General features: G+C 41.2%; 1 long non-coding RNA gene across 1 annotated transcript; it reads right to left on the reverse strand.

Annotated features, from left to right (window-relative positions):
- Positions 1-1,030: 1,030 nt before the first annotated feature.
- Positions 1,031-10,360, reverse strand: LOC125378635. The gene is made up of 3 exons (XR_007220423.1): positions 10,336-10,360; positions 2,872-2,953; positions 1,031-1,135 (listed from the first exon to the last, which is right to left on the reverse strand). It is a non-coding gene; the product is annotated as an uncharacterized LOC125378635 (long non-coding RNA).
- Positions 10,361-22,202: the final 11,842 nt, after the last annotated feature.

Here is a 22,202-nt window from a genome sequence, read left to right on the forward strand (position 1 = left end):
CTTACAGTCTGAAAAGTATATGCTTACATTATGTGCTTCACACTTTGTGACATATGCCCACATTAAATTAAAGCTATATATTCAAACTTTACCAAGTGCAGAATGAATGCTTTCATTGTGTATTCTAGCATATGCTGGCAACTTTTCCACCCAGTTGAAGTTTTCTCCATCACCATGTTTGCTGTGATCAAATTCCAGATGGCTTTTCCAATCCCGGTGTGATCGTTCACTCTGAAATAAATTAACATCTAAATAGTAAACAGATTAGGCAGGCACAAAAAGTGTGCACAAGTGTTATACCACGTATATGAAATATATGAAATATATAACAAAAACAGTTTCCATAATCATAAGAAGCCTCTTCTAAAAGCTGGGTCCACTGAATGATTCCATCAATATCATAAGCATGTGTTATGAATCAACATAAAATAGTGATAGTAGCAGGTGTTCACGAAGGTTAGTGTATCCTGCCCCACCGGTGTCATCTGTCACACACATGCAAGTGTGGCTCTGCCCTAAAGATGACATGTTCCAAATAACATTAACATTAATGTTCTTACTATTAAGTATCTACATCTATTACCTCAACGTTTATAGTGTGCATGTTTTGATTGAAATTTGTCACCCACCTTTCACCATCATTTTCTGCAGGCATTCCAGTTAGTTCCACAAGGTCAACCTGATGTCGCCCCATTGGTGTTCTTGAAATCACCGGTTTTAGTTTGGCAGCATTAACAAATTTAGGATGTAACAGTTGCCTGTCATCTTGCCTGTCTATAAAGTCTTGTATGGCTTCCTGAGAAATGCCAGCATAATACTGGTTTATCAATGTTCTTATTTTCTTTGCTCCAGAACCCCGCAACTCAGTGTAAAATTTGCAGATGACATTATCAAGTTCTGACTTTGATATCACTATTTTCCTGTCCCCATCAATAATCTCCAATCTATATTCTCCTTGGACAGGGTTGTGAATTTCTGTCAAAGATAAATTGAACTTCCGTATTTTCTGGCAGACATGGTAGAACTTGACAGTCTTGCTATCCTTGGGAATGTCACCTCCTTCAAGTTTTAATCTAAGGCAGTCGTAATTCTCCTTTGAAATCACACCAATACTTCTTTTTCTTGAACATTTTACCTGAAATGCATTAAAAGCAAACCTATAACATCATGTTCAACTGTATGTCATACATGATGTCCATAATCATTTTTACCAGGCTTTTCTTTCATATTACTAAGTTTATTGACTATGTGCATTAGTCATCCTACAAAAACACATTACCAAAGATACAGAAACTCACCCTCATTGGGCAATGTACATGTCACATGTTAGGCTGAGCCAGAGAAGAGAAATAGTACATGATTTGTTCAAAACACATACTGTAATTCCCAATAAGTACTCGAGTGTTCATTGAAATTTTGTGATAACGTTCTTCAACATGTCCTCATATTTGGTTGCTGATGCTGACAAAAGAATGACGACTAACAATCTATTTTCCACAATCATATTTCTAGGATTCAAGGAAAATTCAAATAAACAGACACTCAGAACTATTTCTTTCTTATTGATTGTGAATGTGGTACATGGTGCATAGTCTTAAAATAAACTGCATATAGAGTAACTGTTTTCATAATGACTGCCATATCAGCCTTTCAAATCACAAGATTCACTGAAATGTGTTCATATTGTAATATATATGGTAAATAAAGCCAAAGACAATCAGGCAATGTAAACACGTAACCCTTAATTCTATGCATTATTTCAGTTTTTCAGAATACCAGGTTATCCTAATGATTGTAAAGAAAGAAAGGAAAACCTTCCCATAATCACATCTTGGAAAAGAACTTTTCAAAATGTTACCTACTTGCAGAAATGGCCCCTATTTTAGTGTCAAGTATTCATACTTAAAACACTAGATTACGGTATACAGAACTGTAATGGAATGTCATGCTCACTATAAAAAGTACACATCATAGGCTCATGGTAATGGGAAAATCATAAAAATTAACAAGTTATTTAGCATATGTTGTAGAAGTAGAAGGACCCTCAATATACAAGAACAGATTGTCATGTAGGGAAATGTCTGAGTAGGGAAATGTCAGTGTTGGGAACTGTCTGTGTGGGGAAATGTCCATGTGGTTTGTAGCTAATTACATGCAGAATGTGTTATATAGATCAGTAGCAGACACACAGCCTAACCCCAGGGTGAGCTAATGATTATCTTCTAAGATTCCTCTTTAGTTTGTGTCTTTATTTGGGTATACATACTCACAGTATGGTATAATGGACAGATTGTCACACCATGAAGTTATCACCACATCATACAAAGGCTAAGCAATATTACTTCAGAAAAATAGATGAACATGAGATGTATGAGCACCTGTTCTGTTCTAATGATTATTGAACAAACTAATTATACCATTCTTAACAAACATATCAAGATGTCATCATGACACAATAGTTCAGCTATTGCCGAATTTTAAATATTGCTGTGTACGAAGTAGTTACATGAAACAATTAAGTTATCACTTTTCTTCAGACTAAGAAATAAAGGCCTGGTTCCACCATGCACTTTGCATTACTTGTTTTAGTTACAATGCATGTCAGTTCTAATAATATTGAACAAACAAACCGGTGGGAACTGAAGTAAATGATGTACTGACAGTAATCATTACAAGGCCTTACAAAATAGAAAGGAATATATTTTATTCTGGACCTACAAATTTTTACAATAATGACCAAAACATTAGATATCTAATGTAAGTAGAACTTGTAAACATAAGTACCTAATCAAATTAACTTTGATCTAAACAAAGAGTTAAAAAAAGTAACATATACATATCATTGTATGAATTCATAGTGTTGGTACTTACTCTTGCCATTGGTTGGTATGTACTGGACTCTGTCTGTTTCCTCAAATCATCTGACATTCTGACAGATATTCAGGAATCTCATCTGCAAACAAATGATACTACATGAAACTAGTTTTCCTAAATTGTTGACAATTGTTGAATATGTGTGCTTTGTGTTTTTTGCCCAGACCCAGGGAGAACATTTGTAATGTGATCACCATTTATCAGTTGCTGGGTCCCCATCCTGCCATAGTCTCTGGCAGTACCTCTCTTCAGTGTGGAAATATCAGTATGAAGTATACAAGTCTTATGAATATTGGTTTTTACAATCTGCCAGCTCTCTGTATTAATGAGATCAAAAGCATGTTGTGTATTGAATGAAAGAACACATTGCCCCCATGTGAGAGCACCATACAAACATAAAGGGGTGGAAATATACAGGTATCTGTGTGAGAAGGAGGTAGAGGACCTTAATTATCAACCTTAGGTATGGGTAATTTATAATGGGATTGAGGTTAGGACCATATTTAGATGAGCCCCTCCCCCCCACTTTATGTGCATTTATTATGTCCCCAATATATACAGATTGCATTTTCAGTCTTATGAATATTTGTTTTTAAAAACTGTTCATTTATAAATAGTAAACACTCTGTTCAGTAAACTTAATACAATCTTGATGTACCAAGATAAGTTATATCAAACTAGAAATGATGCAGTTGTTTACTTTACCCCTGCTATCCATTATTATATAACTATGTGTGACTACATATTGACTGTTAGTGTAATACTGACTCTTATGACATAATGACATGCATAAAATATATAAACTGTATAGGAGCAAGGTTAAGAATTTTTGGATGAACAACTTCTTTCTTACAATTAAGAGCGACGTTTCAGTGTAGGTTCTAACACCGTTATCAATCAAATAATATCACTTGCTGGATACAACAATAAAAAGTAAAGAACCCCTTAATCCACAGATCATATCGAAAAGAAATTTGGACTAGTATTTGAACAGTTTCATTTTCATTACTAATTTTTTACAATAAAAGACAATTATTTCTCTACATAATGTGACCCCCTAAATTGTTCTACAAATCCTTCAAATAGAAACAATTTGAAACATTGGAAAATATGATACTTTTATATTTCTTTAACAAATGAAGAATACAGGTCCAAATTGCGAAACCGCATTTTATTTCTATCCCATGAATATGGTGCTGCAAATACTCAGGTTTGGAGGTCTTCTCTTTAAGACTTTCAAAATATGTATTATTACCAAAACAAGAATTATTTGATATGAGGAAGTATCACACATGGCAATTATCACTGCTAATTACCAGAGATATGTCAATCATTAAAGATATGCTGAAGCGTATGTGCCTAAAGCAATGATATTACTAACCTGCAATGTTTAACTGTCATCAGGACAGATTATTGTAGCGCCAATCCAACAGAGAAATATAACAAGGAGATATGATTCAATGTTACACACATGGATTGTTGATACAGACTAGTACCTGGCACAGTTGAAAAGTCATTCACATTCCATAAACAACCACATACAACAATCTTATATTCTTAGCTACTAACTTCAGGAAGCGATGGTCATTGGCCTTTTCAATGAAACAAGTGTTTTCATTGGCTAATTCATCATGATTGACAGAAACGAGGAATGAACAGTACCAGATCAGTGACCATAAACCATGGTCCTGAGGATTGCATAATATTGCATCCTACATACACCAACATGCCAGCTCTCTGTATTAATTAGATCAAAAGCATGTTGTGTATTGAACGAAAGAACACATTGCCCCCATGTGAGAGCACCATACAAACATAAAGGGGTGGAAATATACAGGTATCTGTGTGAGAAGGAGGTAGAGGACCTTAATTATCAACCTGGTTAGGACCATATTTAGATGAGACCCTCCCCCCACCCCCCACCCCCACCCCCCCAACCACACACACACGCATTTTATGTGCATTTATTATGTCCCCAATATATACAGATTGCATTTTCATGGACATTTATAACATATAACAAATGAAATATTTAACCTTTTTATTCAAAATAATACAGAACCATGTCATTTATGTTGTACGTACCCACTCCCCCAAATATACTTGTGATAAATTTTGGTGACCCCCTACATGTTGTCATTAAAACGCCCCTCCCAAACCCCATCCTTTATTTGCTGTGTAATTTCTTCATGATCACCCCCCAATAAATATATAAATTACCAGTCCTTATGATTTTCTACAATATTCTGCAATGGCATGCAATGACATTTTTAAATCTAAATATATTTGAACCAAGTCTGTCAGGATTTGACAAAATTGGTAAATAGTGAAAAGGAAGTAACTTTTTCATGTGTCATATTCACAAATGCATTTATAATGGCATTTATTTATTTTTCAAATTTAAAGTTTATTTCTATTTCTACATTTACCCTGTAGTTTTGAATATAAGAATTTAGAGAAACCACACGAAATAAGGCATAATATATTCATGTAAAGATAAAAAGATACTTTCCACAATAATTAACATGAAAAAGTTATTTCATAATTTCTAGTTCTGAGTGAGTAATTAGCATGTAATGTTATACTTAATGTTAACTGCCTCACAATTAAGTTCTCTACTAGGAAGTTATTCTTGGTGCAGACACTTAGCATACTACTACACAATGTGTTTTCACCCAATACTGACAGAACATAATAGCACAGGAAACAGGTATTCCAGGTTGGGTATCAAGCAGGCTATGCTGGTCATGTAACTTTATTTCTGTAACTTTCTTTCCTGTAACATTTCTTCCTACAATCAGGGTAAGATCTAATAATACCTCCACTGACAAATACAGGTAATGATAGGGTGGGGGGAAGATTTTGTGGAAGACTCAGTGGGTTAGATCGCTGACTCTGTGCTTGCGATAAGGTGGCTCACTCTGGGTGTAATACTCTGCAAAAATTTTCACCAGACTACAAGCATAAAAGATGTACATGCACAATTAATAAAAAAATCAATCTGTCGGAGAAATTGGGACAAAGAAACATCATACACAAGAGAATTGAACCCCCCTCTATCTAAACCAGTGGATGGATTGTAAAAGAGTAGGGGATCCATCCATGTGGTTGATGTCATCCTCTGCTACACTGCCAACTTTGATATTAATAGAGCCAAGGTTCAACCACGCAGATAAAGCAAATGGAGCATGTCTTTCAGATATAAAGGTTGCTCTATCCTCATATATAGTTTAATAAAGTATAGTTTAACCTGAACCATTATAAGGCACAAGGACAATTGCGTTCAATATCCATTCAGTCTGCAGTAAATCCATAATCAAACACAGAAATAACAAACATTTAAACTTTTAGGGCTCCTATAGCTGCCCTTAAACCTGCTGAAAGTCTTAAGTCTACACAAGCTCTTTAAAAAAAGACAGAGAGAAAAAGAAGGTGGATTTGATTTTTGACCAGTTTCCTAGGGTGCCTTGGGCTCACCTGGCAAGCTGGAAGAACCTCTGAGGTGCACACTGACTTTCGCCTTGACGCGCCGAGGAAGCCGCCCATTTTTTCTGAAATGGGAGAGAGAGTGAATGAAATTGTTCAGTCTAGATGGGGTTTTGCATGGTCAAAGGGATCAGGAGGGGCCTATGCAACAGCCCATGACTGCCTGGGGGGTCCAGGGAGGGGCCACCCCATCATTGTAGACTTAAGACTTTCAGCAGGTTTAAGGGCTCCTATAGCTGCCCTTAAACCTGCTGAAAGTCTTAAGTCTACACAAGCTCTTTAAAAAAAGACAGAGAGAAAAAGAAGGTGGATTTGATTTTTGACCAGTTTCCTAGGGTGCCTTGGGCTGTTTGAAGCTCACCTGGCAAGCTGGAAGAACCTCTGAGGTGCACACTGACTGTCGCCTTGACGCGCCGAGGAAGCCGCCCATTTTTTCTGAAATGGGAGAGAGAGTGAATGAAATTGTTCAGTCTAGATGGGGTTTTGCATGGTCAAAGGGATCAGGAGGGGCCTATGCAACAGCCCATGACTGCCTGGGGGGTCCAGGGAGGGGCCACCCCATCATTGTAGACTTAAAGGGCAAGTTCACACGGAAATGAACCTATTTTTCTTGTACTTTTTCCACATTAAAAGTGTTAACCTAGAGGTGTCAAAGACAAAAATATAAAAATATCACAATTAATTAACATATTTTTCGCATTAAAACGATTTATATTTTTCACATTTACCAAGTGTTCTATTTCCACAACAAAAACACCATGGCTTATGCCCCTTGCAATATGACGTCATTGGTGCCAATTGATAAACATTATGACGTCATCATGCTTTGTTAGAGCCGCTTCACGTGGTGTAGGTACAGTTGTGTGATTCTAGCCTCTCAGATGCCAGCCAGCATAGTGTTATGCTGAGTCACCACTGCGCCGGATTGTGTCGTAGGCCATGTTGTTTTACCGCAAACTGGTACTTGATATCTTTTGCGTTGAAAATAGACAGGGACCCAGTTGAATTGGCACCAATTACGTCATAATCTAAGGGGGATAACTCAGGCCTGTTTAGCTCGAAAAACGAAGGCCTCATAACAGCATATCATTTTCACACTATTGTGAGCTTCCTACTTTCACTGTGAAAAAATGAGTGTATATTTTCAAACACAGATACTAACTAATTCTAAAATTGCGTTTTGTTTAGAAAAAGAAAGAAAGTAACTTTTGCGTGTACACTTTCCCTTTAAGACTTTCAGCAGGTTTAAGGGCTCCTATAGCTGCCCTTAAACCTGCTGAAAGTCTTAAGTCTACACAAGCTCTTTAAAAAAAGACAGAGAGAAAAAGAAGGTGGATTTGATTTTTGACCAGTTTCCTAGGGTGCCTTGGGCTGTTTGAAGCCCACCTGGCAAGCTGGAAGAACCTCTGAGGTGCACACTGACTTTCGCCTTGACGCGTCGAGGAAGCCGCCCATTTTTTCTGAAATGGGAGAGAGAGTGAATGAAATTGTTCAGTCTAGATGGGGTTTTGCATGGTCAAAGGGATCAGGAGGGGCCTATGCAACAGCCCATGACTGCCTGGGGGGTCCAGGGAGGGGCCACCACATCATTGTAGACTTAAGACTTTCAGCAGGTTTAAGGGCTCCTATAGCTGCCCTTAAACCTGTTGAAAGTCTTAAGTCTACACAAGCTCTTTAAAAAAAGACAGAGAGAAAAAGAAGGTGGATTTGATTTTTGACCAGTTTCCTAGGGTGCCTTGGGCTGTTTGAAGCTCACCTGGCAAGCTGGAAGAACCTCTGAGGTGCACACTGACTTTCGCCTTGACGCGCCGAGGAAGCCGCCCATTTTTTCTGAAATGGGAGAGAGAGTGAATGAAATTGTTCAGTCTAGATGGGGTTTTGCATGGTCAAAGGGATCAGGAGGGGCCTATGCAACAGCCCATGACTGCCTGGGGGGTCCAGGGAGGGGCCACCCCATCATTGTAGACTTAAGACTTTCAGCAGGTTTAAGGGCTCCTATAGCTGCCCTTAAACCTGCTGAAAGTCTTAAGTCTACACAAGCTCTTTAAAAAATGACAGAGAGAAAAAGAAGGTGGATTTGATTTTTGACCAGTTTCCTAGGGTGCCTTGGGCTGTTTGAAGCTCACCTGGCAAGCTGGAAGAACCTCTGAGGTGCACACTGACTGTCGCCTTGACGCGCCGAGGAAGCCGCCCATTTTTTCTGAAATGGGAGAGAGAGTGAATGAAATTGTTCAGTCTAGATGGGGTTTTGCATGGTCAAAGGGATCAGGAGGGGCCTATGCAACAGCCCATGACTGCCTGGGGGGTCCAGGGAGGGGCCACCACATCATTGTAGACTTAAGACTTTCAGCAGGTTTAAGGGCTCCTATAGCTGCCCTTAAACCTGCTGAAAGTCTTAAGTCTACACAAGCTCTTTAAAAAAAGACAGAGAGAAAAAGAAGGTGGATTTGATTTTTGACCAGTTTCCTAGGGTGCCTTGGGCTGTTTGAAGCTCACCTGGCAAGCTGGAAGAACCTCTGAGGTGCACACTGACTTTCGCCTTGACGCGCCGAGGAAGCCGCCCATTTTTTCTGAAATGGGAGAGAGAGTGAATGAAATTGTTCAGTCTAGATGGGGTTTTGCATGGTCAAAGGGATCAGGAGGGGCCTATGCAACAGCCCATGACTGCCTGGGGGGTCCAGGGAGGGGCAACCCCATCATTGTAGACTTAAGACTTTCAGCAGGTTTAAGGGCTCCTATAGCTGCCCTTAAACCTGCTGAAAGTCTTAAGTCTACACAAGCTCTTTAAAAAAAGACAGAGAGAAAAAGAAGGTGGATTTGATTTTTGACCAGTTTCCTAGGGTGCCTTGGGCTGTTTGAAGCTCACCTGGCAAGCTGGAAGAACCTCTGAGGTGCACACTGACTTTCGCCTTGACGCGCCGAGGAAGCCGCCCATTTTTTCTGAAATGGGAGAGAGAGTGAATGAAATTGTTCAGTCTAGATGGGGTTTTGCATGGTCAAAGGGATCAGGAGGGGCCTATGCAACAGCCCATGACTGCCTGGGGGGTCCAGGGAGGGGCCACCACATCATTGTAGACTTAAGACTTTCAGCAGGTTTAAGGGCTCCTATAGCTGCCCTTAAACCTGCTGAAAGTCTTAAGTCTACACAAGCTCTTTAAAAAAAGACAGAGAGAAAAAGAAGGTGGATTTGATTTTTGACCAGTTTCCTAGGGTGCCTTGGGCTGTTTGAAGCTCACCTGGCAAGCTGGAAGAACCTCTGAGGTGCACACTGACTGTCGCCTTGACGCGCCGAGGAAGCCGCCCATTTTTTCTGAAATGGGAGAGAGAGTGAATGAAATTGTTCAGTCTAGATGGGGTTTTGCATGGTCAAAGGGATCAGGAGGGGCCTATGCAACAGCCCATGACTGCCTGGGGGGCCCAGGGAGGGGCCACCACATCATTGTAGACTTAAGACTTTCAGCAGGTTTAAGGGCTCCTATAGCTGCCCTTAAACCTGCTGAAAGTCTTAAGTCTAAACAAGCTCTTAAAAAAAGGAAAAGAGAAAAAGAAGGTGGATTTGATTTTTGACCAGTTTCCTAGGGTGCCTTGGGCTGTTTGAAGCTCACCTGGCAAGCTGGAAGAACCTCTGAGGTGTACACTGGCTGTTGTCTTGACGCGCCGAGGAAGCCGCCCATTTTTTCTGAAATGGGAGAGAGAGTGAATGAAATTGTTCAGTCTAGATGGGGTTTTGCATGGTCAAAGGGATCAGGAGGGGCCTATGCAACAGCCCATGACTGCCTGGGGGGTCCAGGGAGGGGCAACCCCATCATTGTAGACTTAAGACTTTCAGCAGGTTTAAGGGCTCCTATAGCTGCCCTTAAACCTGCTGAAAGTCTTAAGTCTACACAAGCTCTTTAAAAAAAGACAGAGAGAAAAAGAAGGTGGATTTGATTTTTGACCAGTTTCCTAGGGTGCCTTGGGCTGTTTGAAGCTCACCTGGCAAGCTGGAAGAACCTCTGAGGTGTTCACTGGCTGTTGTCTTGACGCGTCGAGGAAGCCGCCCATTTTTTCTGAAATGGGAGAGAGAGTGAATGAAATTGTTCAGTCTAGATGGGGTTTTGCATGGTCAAAGGGATCAGGAGGGGTGTTTGCAACATATCATATATTTTTTGTTTGGAGATTAAAGTTGTGTCACTTTAATACATGGAATTGAATTTCATACTTTTTACTTCATTTTCTGTTCAGAATCTGTTCATATGGTTATTTTTATCCAGAAAGAAGATTGCACATTCCTGAACCTCTGTCTCTCAGACACATTAGAATAAATGGAGAAAGGGAGCCAACTCAAGTCTAGAATGATTTGGCAAGTCCTAATTGCCTGAGCCATGGGCCTGATTAATAAACATTGTTCTAGGCACCATTTGGATTTTATTTTATATATTTATATCACAAGCATGATAACTCTTTTTCTGGGACACCATGTGAATCTACTCCCTGGAATCTTTTCAGGGTTTCGGAAATAAAAAATATATAGTTGCATCTTGGAGTTGACCAACTTTTGCCACACGCAGAGATTGCTTTGCTCTTGAATATAACAAGTAGAGAAAGGTAAATTGCATAAGTATGGAGTATGATGACAAGAGGTTTTTAATGAGTTGGATCCGCGAGTAATAGCAAAGACATGTCAATGTTTCGATCAGGGCTAATGTACACCACCGAATGTTTCGGAGTGAGGCGAGTTGGGTTGACTCTGTAATTCTCGGAACTTTCGATCTGTCCGAAGTCGAGGCTCGCAAATATAGTCCAGCACAATATTCAAAGACACATAAACTACATGTTATATACCTGATGTAGAGATTGTGAGGGAAACATTGTATCGCGCAATGGCAGCCGAGACAGCGATGCGTTCGTTAGACATCAACAGCTTTGAGGAAGATAGTGTCACGTGCATACACAAGCCACGCCCACTCATGAATATTGTAGACTTAAGACCATTGTAGGTTTAAGGGCACAACATACGTCAAGGGCGATGAACGGGTCACTCTACTCACTAGACTGTTAATTACTGACTTGGGCATGTCAGAAACCTATGATTGTGGGTTCGAATCCCGGTTCGCCCCGATTATGTTTCTAGGTTTGTCAGCACCATACCAGTGCTCGTGGGTTTCACCGAAGTGGTGAACGTCCGAGACCTTCATCACGTCGGGCTTTCCTCCCACATTAATCTGACACGCCGTCATATAACTGGAATACTGATAAAAGCGGCGTTAACCCAACTCACTCACTCACCTCTAATGTGTCATCGTAGAGGCAGGATGATCAGCATCACCGCCCAATTGGAATAGCTGGAGAAATTCGCTGTGCAGAGTTGTGTCCCTTACACGTACCAGAATCCTATCATCCGGTTATGTTTCTAGGTTTGACAGAGCCGGAACCGTGCTCGTGGGTAAAGTGGTAAGAAGGGATTCAGCTGACACGACCTGATATAACTAATACTGTTCACGGCATCTTCCCGAGGCAAGGGGATTAACTAACTTTAAAAGTTTCAAGTTTCCACCCTTGCCGAACTTGGTTGGAATCGACAGCAACTGCATTTGATTCTTTTATAACTGTATATGTATATGGATTCAAATTATTCGTCTGCGCAGAATTCCAACGTCACCGAGGTCTCAAGTATGTGAAAATCTTACGTCACTTCCGGTGCTTTGGAATTGTAAGCTACATTGAACTATTATAGTTGCCACTCTAAGCATGTCCAGAGAAACAGAAAGACGTTCATTCTTGCAACGGCTGCAATGTCCCAGGTTTTTTTCCGTTCATGGCTCTGAAAAGGTCAGGGATATTTACACAAACGCTTAATCCATAAATTGGTTCTTGATAGGGTGGACTAATCATAACATATCAAAGAAGACGTTTGTTTGTTTGTTTGTTTGTTTGTTGTTTAACGCCGAACTCACAAATATATGACAGCGATCTGTAAATAAATCAGAAAAAAATCTGGGTTCGATTCACTTCGTGAATAGAATGTGTATAGGATATATTTGTGTCCGCCGCCGTGATTTTGGCTAAAAACGGAGAAAGACATTAAATTACATACAACTTTAACTTTAACTGACTTTAAAAGTTTCAAGTTTCCACCCTTGCCGAACTTGGTTGGAATTGGGGTGTTATATTTTGGCTAGACTAACGAGTCTATGCATAGTCTAACCAAAATCGTGTTACGAAATGAACATCCTGTTCGTAAGCATCCTCGCAAATGTCGGTCGATTGCAAAACATGTGTACCACCAACGCGGCGTCAACAGATTTTTTCCGAATCTTTTCAGGTTTTTAATCAAGGTGCTCACGTACATTGATGCACTTCGCAAAGTAAGACCCGTTTTATCACAATCTTAATTTTGATTTTCGATCAGATCGTCTTAATAGGGCCCCGTATTTTGTTTGAAGCAAATGCAAGTGATATGAGATGTGGAATCTGATTGGTCAATAGGAGGGACACAGAAGGGACATAACTCGTAATAACCACTGGTGGCGCTACGATCGATCCCAGCAACTCCAGCCTAGTTCGGCAAGGGTGGAAACTGGACTTTTACAGTTATCTCACTTGGCTCGGGAAGATGTGTTCAAAGCTACGCTTAACAAAACTGACTCACTGACAACGATGAAAGCTTTAGTCTCCTACAATGAAATCAACAACATGTCTCATTTTCTGGCGTGTTTTATTTACCTTCAGATTAACATTTTACATGCATGTAATAGTTATTGGTTGTTGGGATTTGGTATGAAGACTGGATATTTTCGGCTACATCTTCAAAACCAGATTGTATTTTTAGTTTAAAGAATGAGCCTAATTTTTTTTATTAAAAAACACACCCATTGCAACAATGTATTTTTTGGCAGACAATCCATTTATTTCCAATGCCCGGGGGGCAGTCGGGTAGCCTAGTGGTTAAAGCGTTCCCTCGCCACGCCGAAGACCCGGGTTCGATTCCCGACATGGGTACAATGTTAGAAGCCCATTTCTGGTGTCCCCCGCCGTGATATTGCTGGAATATTGCTAAAAGCGGAGTAAAACCATACTCACTCACTCAATGCCCCGACGCATAATTGTTTTTCAAGCATTATTTTAACCAATTTATTGTTTTCGATTCAAAATATAAGTGAAAGTTACTTTTCCTGCTGAAACACATTGCATGCTAGCCACATGCCACATGCCAACTGTGGGGTAAATCGACAGCATCTGCATCTGATTCTTTATATAACTGTATATGTATATGGATTCAAATTATTCGTCTGCGCAGAATTCCAACGTCACCGAGGTCTCAAGTATGTGAAAATCTTACGTCACTTCCGGTGCTTTGGAATTGTAAGCTACATTGAGCTGTTTTAGTTGCCACTCTAAGCATGTCCAGAGAAACAGAAAGACTTCATTCTTGCAACGGCTGCAATGTCCTAGGTTATTTTCCGTTCATGGCTCTTTGGAATGTTGAAATGGCCAGGGATATTTACACAAACGCTTAATCCATAAATTGGTTCTTGGAAGGGTGGACTAATCATAACATATCAAGGAAGACGTTAGTTTGTTTGTTTGTTTGTTTGTTTGTTTGTTTGTTGTTTAACGCCGAACTCACCAATATTTCAGCTATATGACAGCAATCTGTAAATAAATCAGAAAACATTCTGGGTTCGATTCACTTCGTGAATATAATGTGTATAGGATATGTTTGTGTCCGCCGCTGTGGTTTGGCTAAAAATGGAGAAAGACATTAAAATACATACAACTTTAATGGTGCATTAATTGAATATACAGTTTCTTCAATTGATAGTAGTCAGTTGCCAGGAGCAACAAGTCGTGGGTTCCAGCTGCCAGATAATCCTAAGTCCATGAGAACCAATCCTTTGCTCGTGGGTTCCCCCAAAGTGGCCAACGTCATATAACCTGCGTCACGCCAGGCCTTCTCCCTAGGCACATGTTGCACTGAAATACTGTTGAAACTCATTCACACCATGTAAGGCCCCGTGAATATCAGGGATAGAACGGGTCTTCAGCAACCCATGCTTGCCGTAAGAGGAGACAAACGGGATCGTGTGGTCAGGCTCGCTGACTTGGTTGATTCATCGATGCTCATAATGTCAATCACTGGTCCAGACTCTATTATTTACAGACCGCCATCATATAGCTTGAGTAATGCTGAGTGCGGCGTTAAACAACAAACAACAAGTTGTAAGCTTGTCTAGCTCCGTGCTCTTTGACGTTACATACAAATCCATTATGTTCACAGTTGTACACCTGCAATTAAAACTGCTTGCTGTGATCACGTGCAAAGTCATTTGAATTCCTTGATTAATATGTCTAGTTTTCAAATTACATTACATGTTTATAACGAACTTCGGTTATATTAACGGAATTTAGCCGCCCCTTTTAGTTCGTAATATACAGTGTCTCGAAACCAGTTTCTTTTATCTATTACATGGGGCGTTCGTAATGCTGCAGAACATGTCTTTACATCTCTGCCGTTCGCCAGGGTCCTGAACGAAACAGCACAATGAACACTCGTAAAAGATTCGACGGAAGGAGTGACGGGACGTCAGATATGAGATCAGTCTTGCTAGGTCATCATAGGCGTTCCCCTGCGTCCTCACTGACTCCATGCCTGCAAGGCCACGAAAACATTTCATTTAGGATATAACCGTTTAAGTGTGTTCAGATTTCGGCCTACCTTTAGAATACAGTACCACAAACTTTTCAAACACGTGACAATACCCTATGACGTAATTTGTAGTATTTTGTTGCCAGTCACACCGGCGAAACAATGCCCTGTGACGTCAGGGGTCATCGAGTGTGCATAAGCTCCTCCCAGTGATCTATCATCTCTACACGAAATGACATCGAATACGCCAAGCGCTGTGGAGAGTTTTGAATATTTGTTTACTGACTATAGCCTGCGGCGGCGCATTTTATAGCAAGCGCTAGTTTACAAAAGCACTTTTATTTTATTTTTATTTTTTAGTTCGTTTTTCTCGTAATTCAAGTAATTCTCACAAAAACTGGTTGCTTGTCTTTGAGACATGTGACCTACGGCAGAGACCGTCCTCGGGAGAAGTTGTGGTACTGTATTCTGAAGGTGCTCCCAGATTTCTATCACATCATAAAATACAACCGTTATCATTAATCTCTCTACGTGAACTGACGCATGAAGATCCGGGGTGGAATAGGTCTTCAGCAACCCATGCTAACAGTAAAAGGCGACTATGCTTGTCGTAAAAAGGCGACTAACGGGTTCGGGTGGTCAGGCTCGTTGACTTGTCATCGTATCCCAACTGCTTGGATGGATGCTCATAATGTCAATCACTGGATTGTCTGATCAAGACTCGATTATTTACAGACCGCCGTCATATAGCTGGAATATTGCTGAGTGTGGCGGTAAACAACAAACAAACAAAACAAACTCGTGAACTCAGTTTTGAGGTTGACATGACGTCACACTGGAGGTTGTGACGTCATGTGATTCGGATAGACTGTTAGGGTGCGTTGCAAAGGGCAAATCACTTGCAACCGATGTACAGTGCTTCGCGACTTACACTGGTCGGTCCCTGTGAGTCCGCCTTTACAACGGGGCGCTAACTTTCAGCCGACAGCGGAACAAGAAATTCTTGACTGGGTCAACTGGGAATGAGCAAAGGCAACTGACAACCCAACCTCCTCAGTCTGCTCACAGGACCATGTAACTAAAATTAATATCAATTAAAAAAACTCGCAAAAGAAATCGTTGACGATTGGTGATGTGACAAATACAGCAGCTACACAATCATGATAATGACAACAGGTCTGAACATGGCCAGACAGCATCACAGAGGCGTCAGAGAGCCAACCTGCCTAGCCGCTGTCAGTTTAATGACAGACAGCTGACCGACACAGGTAAGATGAGGTGAAATGGGGGTTTACGTCGCGTGCAAGATTGCTGCACGTGTGTGTGTGTGTGTGTGTGTGTGTGTGTGTGTGTGTGTGTGTGTGTGTGTGTGTTTGTGTGCGTGTGTGTGTGTGTGTGTACTAGTCCGGACTGATGCCGATTTTATAGTGCTAGCCTACCATGCCGCAGTTTAACATGAATACCCCACTCAGATACAGTATACTGACTCCGAGCCGACCAGTTCTTATCGAGCGTCAGGCAGGGTAACAACAAGTACCATTTTTTAAAGTCTTTTGATATGAGGCGGCGGGATCGAACCTCGGACCTTCCGCTCTCCGGGCGGAAGCTCTGCCACTAGACCACGGAGGTGGTCTCCGACTGTTCTGCTGGCAACGGTAATAATAGCCAAGCTGCTGTTATCTGATTTGTATGGACTACACTGTAAATATATAGATAGAAGAAATCGATATAATTATTTAAATTATTTAACTCAGGGAATATATATACGACATATATAAACTCCCTGTGGAAACCCATGTCCTGCCAGGGACCGCCTCCGTGGTCTAATGGTAGAGCGTCCGCCCGGAGAGCGGAAGGTCCGAGGTTCGATCCCCAGCCGCGTCATACCAAAAGACGTAACGTTTAAAGGATGGTACTTGTTGTTACCCTGTCTGGCGCTCGGCATTAAGGGGCTTAAACAAGGACTGGTCGGCTCGGAGTCAGTATACTGTGTCTGAGTGGGGTATTCATGTTCAACTGCGGCATGGTATCTCAGTGTGCTAGTGTGCTAGTGTGCTAGCACCACAAATCGGCATCAGCCCGGACCAGTACACACACACATACACGTGCATGCACGTCGCTATACAAGTGCAATAATCTTGGACGCGACGTTAAAGCCCATTTCACCTCACCTCACCATGTCCTGCCAAAGACCCCCGATACTTACCATTTCCATAATTTCCATTGTCATCAGCTTCAGCACCACGTGCACAAAGAATAAGTACCAAACAGATAAGTATACTGCACATGTATGTCATTGTTCCACGAGAGGGAGGCGCGCTGCTGCACCCAGTCAGAATGTAATACCTTATGTAGTTAGACATGTCTCTTGACACTTGTAAACTGTGCACTCACTGGGCGAACATAAATCACTGTAGGCGACATTTTCTCCGGCTGTGTAAGGCGGACACTGAAAGTACAGTTACAAGAATCAATCGGTCTTCTTGTTGACGTATCTGGAATTCTTTATCTGATTTCTTTTGTGGCACGGGTGGCCCAGTTGTCTAAGGCGCCGCGATTCACTGTGCAGAGTTGCGCCCCTTGGGCACGCCAGAAATCAATGATTGTGGGTTCGAATCCCGGTTCGCCACAATTATGTTTCTAGGTTTGTCAGCACCATACCCGTGCTCGTGTATTTCACCGAAGTGGTAAACGTCTGAGACCTGTATCACTTCGGGCTTTCCTCCCACTTTAAGCTGACACGTCGTGATATAACTGGAATAATGTTAAAAGCGGCGTTAAACCCAACTCACTCACTCACTCACTCACTCACTCACTCTCAATTACTAGTACTTGTTTCTTAGATGCAGTGTGAAATGTTTTAGTTAACACGAGTGCTAGGGTGTCTTGGAGTAGCTTGTTATTTTGTTAAAGATTGTCAATAGAAAAAAAACATGCCAATTATAATGCTGATCAATAAAGCCGGGTCCGTTCAAATGTATTTTCTGATAATATAAAATAGTTACTGGCGTATAGGTATATAAAGATCATGACGACAGGTGCTATATGAAGAAGCTAATGTTCGTTATTAATGTGGGTCCTTCACGGGCAATGGTATTGACTGTTAATTGTTGTTTAACGCCGCACGCAGCAATATGACAGCTGTATGACGGTGGTCTGATAATTATTGAGTCCGGACCAGACAATCCAGTGATTGATATTGTGAACAACTCTATAGCTCCGGGTGTAATCAAACTATGTGCAAGTATTTGTTTAACGCAGAACTCAGCAATTTTACAGCTATAACGGTGGTCTGTACAAGATGGAGTCTGGACCAGACAATCCAGTGAGAGCAATGTGAAGGTGAGCTAAAACCTACTTGCTCTGATGCAATTTGAGTTTTCAGCGACTTGAATAATACTTGTCTCGACTGCCAACTGACGCAAGCGATGTCTTCCTTTACAGACGCACCAATTCTCCCAACACATGGTGTTACTCCGACTATCATATAGAGTGTGTTCAGCCTTCTAATCAGCACCTGATGTCGCCGTGTAATAAATGTCATATCTCCTCACCCACGTGACCTTCTCCCCTGCAGCTGTCTGCCAGCGATGACCTTCCACAAAAGGGCGGACAAAATGACATCTTGTCTTCTAATGCTGAAATGTTAATTGGCTGAGTGTTTTTATTTAGATTTCAGTTCACCTTGAGTTATAAATACGTTGCCAACTCGTTAGGATGGATTTAAAAAAAGAAAAGAGGGGGGATCAGCTATATCATCTTACTATCGGAGTTTCAGAAAAGGGGAAAATACGAAAAGTCTACGACTGGAAATGCTGGAATTCCTCGTGCTATGTTTGAAAACAAATATATCTTCTCGGTCTCCATTGCCTCCATATATTGTCTATGTCATGTTTATTCCTGGCAGAGTTAGTATGAACACTGAACATCCGGGGTAGAAGAATAGGTCTTCAGCAAGCCATGTTTGCCAGAAAAGGCGACTATGCTTGTCGTAAGAGGCGACTAACGGATCGGGTGGTCCGGCTCGCTGACTTGGTTGATGCATGTCATCGATCCCAATTGCGTGGATCGATGTTCATGATGTCAATCACTGGAGTGTCTGGTCCAGACTCGATTATTTACAGACCGCCGTCATATAGCTGGAATATTGCTGAGTGTGGCACAAAACAACAAACCAACCAACCAATTGTGTGGATCGATGCTCATTATATTAATCACTGGATTGTGTGGTCCAGAATTTGATTATTTACAGACCGCCGCCATATAACTGGAATATTGCTGAGTGCAGTGTTCAACAACCAACCAAGTATTAACACTGAGCACTTGTCTCGACATACAGAACACGCCCCAGTCTTCAGGGGGTTTCACTTTAGTCATAGTGACATTTTGGGATCTTGCCTTCTGATGCAGACTGTACGCGTTTCTGTAGTTGTAACATTTGGATTTGTCATCTTGATTATTATTGTCCGTCTTTTCGTGTCATCAACATCTTGTCATATTGACCAAGAAATCCACAAACAAGATTACCATCGTCAAGCCAACCCATGGAAAGACAAACAAACTGCAACAAATTTCTGACATTTTATTTTGCTGACAATATTATTCCATAAATAATTTCAACAAATATCTGTACACATGTTGGGCTACTAGCACTCCTTCAGGAAGCGGAACAGAATACAGTTTCATTCATACACATCACTGCCATAACACTGTGTCTTAATACAAAGTCAAGTCTTATGACATCATTGTCAATCACTCTTACACTCCTTCCTCTGAGGAGTACGTCTTAAAAGGTCCTGTCTTGCAGTAGGACTGTTTGTTGTTTAACACCCAGCAATACAACAGAAGACAGTAAATAATGAGTCTGGGCCAGACAAGCCTTTGATGTTGTGAGCAATATGCCCCACTGTTGTACGAGTGAGTGAGTGAGTGAGTGAGTGAGTGAGTGAGTGAGTATGGTTTTACGCCGCTTTTAGCAATGTTACAGCAATATCACGGCGGTCGACACCAGAAATGGGCTTCACATATTGTACCCATGTCAGGAATCGAACCCAAGACTTCGGTGTGACGAGCGAACGCTTTAACCACTAGGCTACCCAACCACCCCTCTGTCGTACAATGACAATCAACCAAATCACCAGTGAATTGAATATTGTAAAACGCTTCAGCAATCTTGCAGCTATTTGCAGCACATGTTTAAGTTGCCTCATACTCCTTCCTAAACGTTCACTGGAGTTAGATTGATGCCAAGGACTTACAGACAAGTGCAATGATGTCATGAAATATTTAAATGACTCAACATAACTTAATTTGAGCTACAAAAAGTTATTTCTTTCAGATATTCAAGATTGTTATTTCCAATCACAAGGATGATGAGAGTTAAATACAATATAGGACACCTTGGAGTGTACTACTTTCTGACCGGCTCCTGCCTCTGGAACAAAGTGTACACTGCAAGAACATTCTCCTGAACAATGGAATACTGTGGATTTCATTTGTTAACACTGGTTTATGATTGTCACATATTGCCCCTTTGATGACGCATACAAATATTAGTTACTAAATAACTGCCACTCGTCATAACACCGTTATAGCAACCATGTCACATGACACACACAGCAGCTCTCTTTGGGTGAGTGAGTGAGTGAGTGAGTGAGTGAGTGAGTGGTTTGGGTTTAACGCTGCTTTTAACAGTATTCCAGTTATATCGTGGCGTGTCAGCTTAATGTGGGAGGAAAGCCCGAAGTGATGCAGGTCTCAGACGTTTACCACTTCGTTGAAACCCACGAGCATGGGTATGGTGCTGACAAACCTAGAAATATAATCGGGGCGAACCGGGACTCGAACCCACAATCACTCTTTGGGAGAAGGAGTTAGGCTTCCCACAGCCTTTAGCAGTATTCCAGCAATATCAAGGGGATATTAGAGATGGGTTTCATACAGTTTACCCAAGTGGGGAATCAAACCTGTGCCTTAGTCATGACGAGCGAATGCCCCACCTCGGCCTCAACTCGTTTTGACTGAGGACAAGAAGATAAAGACATTGGATTACTGGGAAACATGACAGGATTTCTAAAATGATGTAAAACATCCCACTGAAGATTATTAGCACACGCCTTCTGAGAGACACTTCACAAGATGCATAACTTGCTTGGGAAACACGTAACCTGCCCCTCATCAATCCCCCAATTCTTCAACTTAAGGGGAAAGGGTATGAACATGTTAGTGAGGGAACTGGGTTTAACTGCTTCTAACAGTATTCCAGTTGTATCATACTTGTCAGCTTAATGTGGGCAGAGGCCCTGGGAGTGCAGGTCTCAGACGGTTACCACTTTGGTGAAACCCATGAGCATGGGTATGGTGTTGACAAACCTAGAAACATAATCAGGTCAAACTGGGGATTCAAACATAGGTTTCTGAGTGACCAAGGGACGCAACTCTGCACAGTGAATTGTGGAGCGTTAGACAACTGGGCCACCTGTGTCCGACTATGTTTGTCATCATTGTGGAGTGAGGAGCTCCATTACAGGGGCACATGTAGGGATGACCTTCAAACCTCCCGCTGGGTTCTATTTCAATTGAGGATGTGATCAAAATAAAGGTTCATGGTTCATGATTGCCCTAATTACACAGATACAATGTCTCTGTTCCACAATTGATACTAACTGCAGTTAACACAGGCCTAGCCAGGAAATGGACTCTAGGCAACGGGAAATGTACCCTTTGAGATCTTTTCTTTGAAAAATGTTTGACACCAAAAGTTATACACGTATTTACTGAACACAAATATACCAGCAGATATCCATATAAGGAAATTAAAATCTTAACATTTTGGGTTGTATTCTAGTATGATGAACAGCATGTATAATATTAAGTGCCAAGTTCCGATGATCTCCAATACAGAGAAACATCTCTCATTTCACAGCAAATGTCCACCTGATCTGAACAAATATTCCTCACATGTTTCAAGTCATGACACAACTTTATTGTAACAATCAAATTAACCATGATCTGTACTCATTCACTCTACCACACCAGTTCAAACATACAGTATCTAAACTAAATATCACAGGATGATCGTAAGCGGACACATTGACAAATACAGTGACTGCACTAAACCTGGAATACTCAGAACAGCATCCTTCTTGGGGTGACTTACACAGGCCATACAAGAAAACATCTCCTATCATCTTGATGTGAATCCACAGACAAA

This window comes from Haliotis rufescens, unplaced genomic scaffold (assembly GCF_023055435.1).
Source record: "Haliotis rufescens isolate VD_foot unplaced genomic scaffold, xgHalRufe1.0.p SCAF_13, whole genome shotgun sequence".
NCBI classification, from domain to species: domain Eukaryota; kingdom Metazoa; phylum Mollusca; class Gastropoda; order Lepetellida; family Haliotidae; genus Haliotis; species Haliotis rufescens.